This window comes from Equus caballus, chromosome 10 (assembly GCF_041296265.1).
Source record: "Equus caballus isolate H_3958 breed thoroughbred chromosome 10, TB-T2T, whole genome shotgun sequence".
NCBI classification, from domain to species: Eukaryota; Metazoa; Chordata; class Mammalia; order Perissodactyla; family Equidae; genus Equus; species Equus caballus.
The window spans coordinates 90478944-90490097 of NC_091693.1; the positions used below are offsets into that span (position 1 = coordinate 90478944).

The window sequence follows — 11154 nt, forward strand, 5'->3', positions numbered from 1 at the left end:
AAGCTTGAAAGTGGTGTTTGGGAGGAAGGAAATAAGCAATCAACGAAAATGGATATCAAGCGTCATAAGGATCAGGTTGAAGCTGGCAGCACGGATCAGCAGCAAAGTCACCTGAGTTTCCCGGGAAAGCACAAGAGAGGAGCAGAGAAAACAGACTCACCGTTACTCTTCACTGAGCTATGGGAATCTGAGAGTGACGAAAGGCCAAGCAGAAGGAGAGCCGTCAGACACTAATGAGGGTTCAGTTAAAAGTGGACGAACTTGAGCTCGGTGCTGGGGTAGACGCGAAGCCAGAGAAGAGCCTAGTGAACTAAGAGGGTGGCAACAGAGAAGGCAAGGTCTGCAGGGTCACACAGCACTTCAGTGGGGAAGAGGGCTGAGCGGCTGTGGTCAGAGCGGACCCCGGGGAATTTCACATTTGGGATAATACAGGGGAGCACTTTCAGTCGACCTTGGATTCTAAGGTGTGCCCACGCACAGCGGCAGATCTGCACTGAAGAGATGCAGACAGTGTGAGGATTTGACATTGGAGGACAATGAGAAGGGATGCTGAAGTCGCTGTGACTCTTGGCAGGGGTGGGGGAGGGCACTCTTTGGGGAAGATGGAGAGCGTTGTGGACGCCCTTGTGGTTTGCAAGGCTGGGGCCATCCGCCTCCTCCAGGCGGGTCTCTCCGTTCGGCGCAGCCTGCCTGCGCTCCAGCCCAGCTGGCTGCCTTTCAGTTCCTTGAATGCTCCGGACTCTGCTTCACCTCAGGGTCGCCACAAGTGGAATTTCCTTTTCTTAGAATTTCTAACTCCCTTCAGTTCCTACTCTCCCTTCCTCCAGTCCAATCAGATTTTGTTTTGAATGTCACTTCCCCTGAGAGACTTTCCCCAAATCCTCAGGCCGCAAGTCTGCGTTAGAGCCCTCTGCTGACTTCTCTGTAGCACCTACTTCTCCTGGGCTCCCACCGTCATCGTAGCTCGCTGTTGCCGTAATCATTTGCTTACAGCCAGTCTCTCGATGGACAAGCTTTCTGAGTGCAAACACCTTACCTGCCTTGTCTACCAATAAATTGTGTTGTTTAGACATAGAGTACCCACTTTTGTATTTTTACCTACTCTTGGTCCAGAAGGACTAGAAGTGGCACCACACAATTGTATAAAATATTGAAACAATATTGCATTAGATAAATTTAAAATATTAGATAAAATCTCTAAGTGAATGCGAAGGTAAATGGTTCGTTGGGTAGCAAAATAGCTAACCTCCCAAACTAAGACCTGCCGTATATAAAAACACAAGAAGCTTCTACCCAGACAACTGCCCGCCATCTCTCTCAGAGCACGCACTGCCAAATCCGTTTCCTTCAACCACATTTCCATCACGGCACTTCCCTGCTTCAAGTTTCGCAGGCTCCTTTCCCTTCTCTGACAAAGCCAGCGTCCTCTGGTGACTGCAGTGTCCTCTCCAATGTCACCAAGACTCGTCTTGTTTCTGCCCAAGCCAAGCACATTTTTCACTCTCCCATTAACTTGCTGGGCTCATTTCCCACCTTCGTGACTTCACTTCCCTATCCTGGAAGGCCCTCAACTTTCCCCAGAACCCACTGGACATTGTCCCTGTCGTGGAAGACCTGGCTCCACTCTCAGTTCCTCCATGGAGCTTCAAGCTCTAGCCATTTCTTATCTTGTTGCTCTATCCTCCTTTGAATTCCTACAGCATTTGATAATTTGAACCACAAAACTGTACTTAATCCTACGCTGTCTTGGATTGCTCAGGACAGACTCTCGGGAGTCACACACATCTCAATGTCTCCTACTAGATGATAAATTCTTAACCAAAGGCAACCAACGATTTAAAAGAACCTCTATTCCCTTTGAGTCCCAGACTGTGAGGGTGGTCAGGTTGTCTATTTAATGTGTCCGAACAGTGCAGAAATCATTTTACCTCAAGAATTTGTTTTCAAATTTAAAATTTTTTAGAAAATACATTTTAGCAACCCTTTTTCTGTTTTTGTTTGTTGGTTTTGGTTTAAGCAAGTACTCATTAATGGGGTATGTGGGGTTGAATTATGAACAATCTCTTTCTAGAACACAAAATCAACACTTTGCCACCAGCTGTAAGAATCTATCCGGTCACTTGCTACACGTGAGGTGGTATTTATGAGTGAGGCTGGGCGGGGGACAGGAATCCCCAGTATTCCACATATTTTTCTAATTGATTGCACTGACTCTCATAACATATTAAGAAATTTCTGCAAAGCATTTTTAAAGCAATTCAGGACTTTTTCTATGACTCTCATTTAACAAAACAACTCTTTCCGATGATTTTCTTGGCTGCACATTCCATAGAAATTAGGCAAGCTCTGCCTTTGAGCCCCTAAAGGCATATTTCTTATAAAACAAATAGATCCCAATAAAAAAAGTCTCTGAGTATTAAATCAATAAAAAAGGAAACTGAATGGAAAACTACATCACAGATGCCAGTTCTGTGTCTGCATGAAGTCATTATATTAATGACTACCATATTAATAAAAATACTATTATCATATATTATATTAATAATATTAATTAGGTGTAGGCTAGAATCCAAGACGTATCTGTTACTCTGTTGGCAATAACGCAGAGGCTCTTAGTCACTAAGGCTTCCTCGGACTCTGAGATTGTTTTGCTTGACGGGGAAAGCTGTCACTGATCACGGTCAAGGCTTGTGAATAGAGATATTTTTATATGCCATAAAGATATGCAGTTCATATATTATTCTTTATCCTTCAAGAAAAGGTAATATAACATTTCTAGTTTCAGTGCTCCTCTTGCAAATAAAAAAAAAAGTGGTAAAGGCAATTCTGGAATATCCTGGAAATCTGACGTCATTGATGAGGAAGCTACCAAATATGGGCACACACACTGAGAGAATTTTCCAGTGCAAATTCTCTGAGGTATACAGAGTTGGGAATACCCTTATTAAAAATTACTTTTCCAAACTCAATTTTAAAACATCTATTTGATTGTTAGAATATAACTGATGGGAAAACAATAGCCACGATATGGGAAACCACCCGAACTTTTCTCTAGACTCATAGGATCCATGTAGTCAGAGGCACTAATTTCGGGAGACCTGGTTCAAGTGGCATTTCTTTCTGACCCATAATGAGCATCTTTCTGTTTCATATTGCCTGTGCACAGTCCACCTGTGAGGCCAGGGTCGTCACCGACACAGATACGTGTGCCAGCCCACCTGCTTCTGAAAATGATGCTACATCAAGATGCAGAATACGGACTGACATTTAACCTCGCACCCACCGCCAGCTGAGTGGCAAGGGAGGGACTCTGGCTCCAGTGGTTAGTGCCTTGAACTACAGAGACAAGAAGAACTGTTTCCATTTCCGTATGAGTCAGATGACTGTCTGTCATGACCAAGCAGCACAAAAGAACTGCAAATCCCCAGGGCCCCATCTGCTCCCTGGGAGAAGGCCCCGCCCCATGGTCCCCATGCCAGCCACGCTAACTTTATCCAGAGATCCTAGAGATCCTGGAGTGAAACTTGGTGCGTTGATGAAGAGCAGGGATGCTGGAGGCCGGCTGTGCTGCCACTTAGAGAAAGGGGGGCCTTGGGCGTGTTCCTGACCCTCTCTCTGCCCCTGTTTGCTTCTCTGTCAAATGGGCATGACACTAGTGCCCACTTCGTGCAGTGATGGTGGGGGTTAAATAGATCACGGCTTATAAGACGCTAGGACATGACCAAGCACATGCCAAGTGCTGCAAGTGTCAGCTGTTAATTGTGATTATTAATCGGTACCAGCCCCACCTGCAGTCCTCTTGCGGGTTCCACGTCCTCAGCAGACATTTTCCCGGGAGCCCGACACCCTCTATCTGACTGTGCTTAGTTCTCACTTCCTCAGAGCATTTTCCTCCAAACTGGAGGATGGCCTACACCCACAGTGTGACGATCAGCAAAGTCTCTCTCGTGACCTTGGAGCTGGCCAGCCCGGAGGTCACGCTGGGTTCCCGCGGGCTCCCGCTCTTATATCCCATTTCCATCATCATGCTCACAGCGCCACTCATCCCTGTGACACCCGCCACAAGTCACTGAAGCTCTATGTGCATCGGCTCATTTCTCTTTGTCTTCGCAATAACCCTGTGAGGTAGGCACTCTCTCCGGTCCCACTTTGCACTGGGGGAAAATAAGGCAGACGATAATAGAGGGTTTCCCCACACCACCTCTCCGAACGTGCCGAAGCCTGTCAGAGAGGCGGCTCCGACGTGAAGGCCAGCTCGCCCCTGGCTCAGCCCCTGTCTGCCAGCGTCCTGGTTCCCCGCCATCTCACAAAACCTCAGACCCCGGGCCGTCCTCTTAGGTAAGTTCCTCCCGCCGTGACGCCAAGGCCACTGAATTTCTAGACTGACTGGGAGTCAGGAAACAAGCTTTGTTGAATGGTTGAAAACAAATCAAAAGAAAAATAATGCGTTGTGATAGGTGAAAATTATATGAAATTCAAGTTTCAGTGTTTATAATAAATTTTTTAAAGGACTCAGAAATGTCTATTTCTTTTTTTTTTTTAAGATTTATTTTTCCTTCTTCTCCCTAAAGTGGTACATAGTTGTATATATTTTTTAGTTGTGGATCCTTCTAGTTCTGGCATGTGGGACGCTGCCTCAGCGTGGCTCAATGAATGGCGCTAGGTCAGCACACAGGATCTAAACCTGTGAAACTTGGCCTTGGGCCCGGCCCATTTATAATGAATTTTATTGGACACAGCCACACTCTTCTGTTATGTATCGTGTGTGGCGGCTTTCGCGCTATGATGGCAGTTGAGTAGATGTCACAAGGACCATCTAGCCCACTGAGCTGAAAATATTTGCTATCTGGCCAACCCCTCTCCAGGCTCTTGATGCTCACTCGCGGCTCAGACTCTAATGCATCAGCGTCACCTGGGAGCTCACCAGAAGAGCAGAGTCTCGGGCTCTATCTCAGAATCCGAGCCAGAATCTGCATTTTAACAAGGGGACCGTCTGTACACTAGAGTCTGAGCAGCGTGGTCCAGGGACGTTTGGAGAAAGAGGGTGGATTCTGGGCCGGACATTTCCTCTCTGCGTAGCCTCGGCGGCAACATTGAACTCAGTCCTCAGGTTTCTCGTCTGTAAAGTGGAGCCAGTATCATCTACCTTTAAGGACTACTTGGAGGAACAGAGATTCTGTCTACAGTGGACCTGTCCCAGAACCAGCCCCAAAACAAGAGTTTAATAAACTGAAATGATCTTGCTCAGAAGATTGTGAACCCTGGACATCTGGGGCTTGTGACTTCCTAAGAAGAGCCTACCATCTTAGCTCCGTGGAAACTGGCAAAACTTTCCAGTTTGATGAAAAGTGAGGACCATTTCAGCGTGCGCTATGGCCTGAATGTTTGTGTTCCCCCAGATTCGTATGCTAAAACCTGCCCCCCGTGTGATGGTATCAGAGGGGGCCCTTTGGAAGGTAAGTAGGTCCTGAGGGCAGAACCCTCATGAATGGGATTAGAGCCCTCATAAAAGAGGGCCCAGACAGCTCCCTTGCCTCCTTTCCCCGTGCGAGGACAGTGAGAAGACAGACATCTACCACCCAGGCCCTCACGGGACACCGACTCTGCCAGTGCCCTGATATCACGCTTCCAGCCTCCACAATGGTGAGAAATAACTTTCTGTTGCTTATAAGCCATCAGTCTTTGGTATTTTTGTTATAGCTGCCCAAAAGGGCTAAGACAGTGTGCTCCATCAAAAGTGAAGATTTAACAATAAAGTAGAGGTGTCCAGAATGAGTAAGGAGCCCCTGCCTGCCCTTCGCCCTCCTGCCTTCCCCGGCCCTGACCCACCTGCAGGTCCAGCCCAGCCCTGGGCTCTGGGTTAACCACGTCCTTAGTCATCCCGTGTTCAGGTGACTCAGCATCGTCAGCCCCACTCAGAGACCTGCTCGTACCACGTGTCCTGCATTGAGAGACTGAATGCTTGCCTTGTGCCTCATATATTCACTCAACAAACACTTAGTTGAGTGTCTCCTGTGTGCCAAGCAGAGGGCCTCCTGAAGACAGTACAGCAATGAGCAAGACAGACATACAGTTCCTAGAACAGGTCTCGCCCATCGCCCCAGTGAGTTGGCCCTTTCCTGGAGTATCTCCCTTGCTAAAACACCAAATGCTCCACCTCCTCCCAGACCAAGTCCAGATTGCTCTCCCCGGTTCTTCTAGGAGTGCGGTCCCCTGACACCTAGTCCAGCCAGCCTCTCCTGCCAGTGCTGTGACTATGTGGGTCTCATGTACCCCTGTTCCTAGACGCCAGGCCTTTCCCCCATTGGCCCTCCCTGATGCTGACCTTCCAGACGCCCACCCCACTCGTCCAGTGGGGGCTCCCAGTTCCCTGGCCCTCCACACCTGGCTGGATCCTCCTCTGACAGGGCACCCCTTTGTGTGTGTTGGTGACAATCCCTTATCCCTCACCACCGTGACCCCCCAGCCTGGGTGGAAACAAGCCCGAGCTGATACATCGATGGAAACTCTTAAAGGCGCTCTGGCTGCGTTCGTTCACCTTTTTCAATCACGGGATAGTCCTCATGCTCTGTGACTCATGCTGAAGAGCCTTGCGTGTCCCCCTCCCTGGGAATCAGTTTCCCCTGATTCACTGGCCACATGCTTTTTTCCCTGGGGAGGAAGTAATTCTCTGGATCGCCTTTCACATTTGCTGGAATATTTCTCAGAAGTTGGACAGGCTACCTGGGAAAGGCCAAAAGGAGGTGTGACGCAAACAAGTTTTCTATCAAGTGAAGACATGAAAACATTAAGACCAGTAATTGAAAAGAATATCCTTCAGCATTGTTGCTATGGCACATTCAGATCACACGAAAATATAAATCTTGTTCCCTGAAAGCAAATGCAGCTGAAAAGACAGGAAATTTCTTCCCCAGGAATTGTCACCCTCAGAGGAAGCGTAATTTTGTTAACAAAAGGAATACTTACACCAATAACAGCAGCACGACAGCCTCAGACTCATCCTGTCCCCAGTGAAGGAGCGTGCTCTGACACGCAGTCAAAGAGCATTTCCGTTTATTTTACAGTTGATTGTGTTCAACTCATCCAGAATCTGCTAAATTAAGCCTCGTGGTTAACAGCACAGACTTTGGAGACGAGCAAATCTTCAAGAGCAGTTTTGCCAGTTTCTAGATCTGTGATGTGATGTTATTTTACTTGTAAATTGGGATGATGGTATCCACTCGAGAGGACTGAATAGAATAAAACGGTTAGCTCCATTCCGAGCACACAGCGAGTGTGCTGTGAGGCGTGTGAGATACACAGACACGGGCACTGAGCGTCGGGAGACGACCCTCCAGACTCTCCATTTGGTCGACAGCTGAGCTATCTTGACCAAACGCCTTCTATCCTACGGAGGGAGATGCTCTGCCTTAAAACAGAAATAAAATGGCTTTTGAATCTCTGCATCCAGCCCTAGAGCTTCCTCCCGCCCCCAGCTGTGGGGAGAGGCCCGAAATTCACGTCCGCCCCGTCGCCTCTTCGGGCTGCTGAGCGCTCCCCGGGCAGGCAGGGCAGCCATGGTCTGTTCCACGCTGACGTCCAACAAGGACGCATAGCTGCCCCGGGGACTTCTGGTCGCCCTGCCGGCCCTCACGGAGGTGAGCAGAGCCCAGGACGAGGGGCCAAGATAGGAAAGTATTTCTGTTTCAGGGCAGAACCGAGTATGAGTCACAGCCAGGGAAGTTTCAGATTATCAAGAGACTGTTTATCTTATTGGATTAGTCACACACATGCCAAGATATGGCAATAAAATGTACATTCGTCATAGGTTGCATTTCTTGAGCACGGGTAAGGGCCAGCGCTGTACATTATCCACATCTAATTGTTATAGCAATACTTCGAGGCAGGCACCATTATTTCTCCTCCTCAGGTTCTCTCCACTCCATGGCATGCGTATGCACAAACTTCTACTGCGGGACGTCAAACAGTGGAATGGAAAGACGTACCATAATCTTGAACACAAAAGTTCAACATCATAAATATATAGTCTTCCTAAAAAATTATAAATTTAATGCACTTCCCCCCCAAAAAAACTAATTGATTTTGTTGGAGGGGGACGAGCTAGATAAGTGGATTCTCATATGAAAAAATAAACAAGCAAGATAGGCCAGGAGAATCCTTGAAAAACTAGAAAATAGATACTCTCTCAGATATTAAAGTATAAGGTTCTAATTATTAAAACAACATTTTTGTTTGCATAAGGACAAAAACATCAGTAAAAGAGTGTGGAAAGTCCAGCAATATGTTAAATAAGCACAGAAATTTAGGATGTGACCAGGTCAGTTGGAGAATGATGTATTGTTCAGTAAACGGCACTGGAACAACCAGGTGGCCATCTGGAAAAATAAAATAAAGTAAAATAAAATTAGCTCCCTACTTCACAGCTTATAATAAAATAAAAGCCAGATGGATCAAGTATTGAAATGTAAAAAATGAAGTCACAATATATTCAGAAGAAAAATTGGGAGATTTTAATTTCAGAGTGAGAAAGACCTTTCTAAATATGATAAACACCCAGAAGCCGGGGCCGGCCCAGTGGGGCAGTGGTTTAGTTTGCACCTTCCCCTTTGGCGGCCCAGGGTTCGCTGATTCAGATCACGGGTATGGACCTACACACCACTTGTCAAGCCATGCTGTGGCAGGCATCCCACATATAAAGTAGAGGAAGATGGGCATGGATGTTAGTTCAGGGCCGGTCTTCCTCAGCAAAAAGAGGAGGATTGGCAGCGGATGTTAGCTCAGGGCTGATCTTCCTCAAAAAGAAAAAACAAAAAAAACAAAAAAACCCCAGAAGGCATAAAATAATTTTTAAAATTCTGCTTGGAAAACTAAACAAAGTTAAAAACAAACAAGTATACGTGTGTGTGTGTATTTGAGATTCATACAACAAACAAAGGACTAATTTCCAGGTACATAAAGAGTTCTTATACTCCAATAAGGAAAAGACCAACACCCTAGAGAAAATGCGCAAAAGACTTGGGAAAGGAGAATAAAAACAGTTGTCTAAAAATGAAAGGATGCCCACCCTTACTCACACCAAGAGCAATGCACATAAAGCTACAGTGAGAGGCCATTTTCAGCTAACGAAGTTAACAAAGCTTTCCAGGAGGAAACAGCACATCAGGCACAGCTGGTGAGAGAATGGAGACACGACCACAAGGGAGACCCTAACTACCCAACTGTCTGATACAGAGATTTTCTCACCCAGGAATTCTGCTTACAAGAGTCTGTCTTACAGGGACATCTTCCCATGTGTGCAATTACCCTCCCACATTGCAGCATTGCTGCCCAGAGCAAAAGACTGGAAGAAGCCTAAAGGACCATCCACAGTTAAACAATGGCTCAGCTATAGAATGGCCTGCTGGGTAGCCACTAAAAAAGCAGTTAAGTAGATGGCATGTGCCAGTACAGAACAGCCTCAAGATATTTTAAGTGAAAAACTAGGTAAGTCCGAGAAAAGAAGCTTCGAGAAATTGAGTAACTCACCTAAGATAACCTTGCAATTAAGTAGGGTGTTGGTACCAGGACTCGACTCTTTCTGAGTACACAGCCTGCTTGACTGGGCACGTGATATCGAACCTGAAGTGAGTTCACTCACCTGCTGCACAGCAAGCCAATCTCTGACACCGGGTGTGGTGGAAGAAAGTAGGACTTTATTACTGCACAGCGCTGAGCAAGGAGAGAGGGCAGCTAACGCTGAAATCCCAAACTCCCCGAAAAGCTAAAAGGAAGGTTTTTTATTTGGGGTTTTAGGTAGGGGAGGGGTAGCATACGGCCTTGCTGGTAGGACTTTCCCACCAGCCTGTCTTTGGCCTTGAGACTACTTGCAGAGAGGAGGGAGCCCATGACCTTGCTGGTCAGCAGCTTTCCCACCAGCCTGTATCTCTCTGTGGGGAGGAGATAATGAATCCAGGTGCTTGCCCTTGACAGTGTCTGTCTCCATGGAGGACAGTGGATTCTGGAGCCAGGAAGCCAGGGAGTAAGCAGGGAAAGAGTGCTTTGGTTTTACCCTCATATATGCTGGGTTTAATGTAGGGAAACTCTTATCAGCGTCGGTATCACAGGGGCACTGCTGTTCTGTGCTGCAGAAAAGCCACATTGCTGATGAGGCAGCGAAGTCAATGGACTCATCTTCTGGGACTCTGTGGACCTATTATTTCATTGGGCAGTTCTTCAAGGAGCAAGGGGGCAGGGTGTGGGATAGGGGATGACTGCAAGACTTTGAACCACTTACCAACTGTTTCTTGAGCAATTGACTAAAGCTTTCCCTTAACATCTGTCAGACGTGTCAGGACCAGCAGGAAAGGTATTGCTTATGGATTCCTCTCTGGGTGTCCGAGCAGACCTGAAGCTGAGAGATCTAGCATTGGGAAACACAAAGATTTGCCCTCTAACCCCTCGGCTCCTTGGAAAGCATTTTGTACCCTGAAGAAAGCCAGGTACTTACGGCAAAAACTTTCCTGTTCTGAAGGGGAAAGCAAAGGAGGGCATTAGCAGTTGTTGAAAGGCATGTGGCAACATTGCAGTTCAGTTCAGCAGAGGAAATGAAGGCAGAGCTCTTATCTAATTAAAACAGCTCGGGGACAGAACATGGGCAAAGTTTAATTACCTAACTTGGCGTTTGGCCCAGAGAAGAAAGCTTAGTATTTCTTTTCTTGCACAAACTGTCAGGAAACCTCAAATTATAGTGCTTGCTTTAGAGCTGCAGGGAATTCTTCGTCCCTAAATCCCTTGGTGCTTGACACACATGAATTACTTGGCCCTTGGGAGGCTTCCCACAAAAAGAAATCACTCGTTTTTCTACAGATGGGGAAACTAAACTTGGTTCTGAAGACTTTACCCAACAATCTGAGGGCCTCACCTCTGGTATCTCGTTTAACTCCCAGGTTCTAGTCCCCTGGGATTAGTCTTCACTGAATTAACCAAGTAGAAGAAACCCTGATTAGCACAAATGCGTTGGCATGTCCTAGAGATCCTCGGGGTTGGCTGTTGTTGTTAGTGGGCTTGTTTCTGTGGTAGCAGGTGTGGAATGTGGTCTAGTGGGCAGCCAGGAAACCTGGGTTTATTTCTGGTCTGCTGTTCACCTGTTCTGTGCCCCTGGGCATATCAATTTAC

General features: G+C 47.0%; 1 long non-coding RNA gene across 1 annotated transcript; it reads right to left on the bottom strand.

Annotated features, from left to right (window-relative positions):
• Positions 1 to 5879: 5879 nt before the first annotated feature.
• Positions 5880 to 10585, bottom strand: LOC138916066 (uncharacterized). Its single transcript, XR_011422703.1, has 3 exons — positions 10487 to 10585; positions 10274 to 10399; positions 5880 to 8375 (listed from the first exon to the last, which is right to left on the bottom strand). It is a non-coding gene; the product is annotated as an uncharacterized lncRNA (long non-coding RNA).
• Positions 10586 to 11154: the final 569 nt, after the last annotated feature.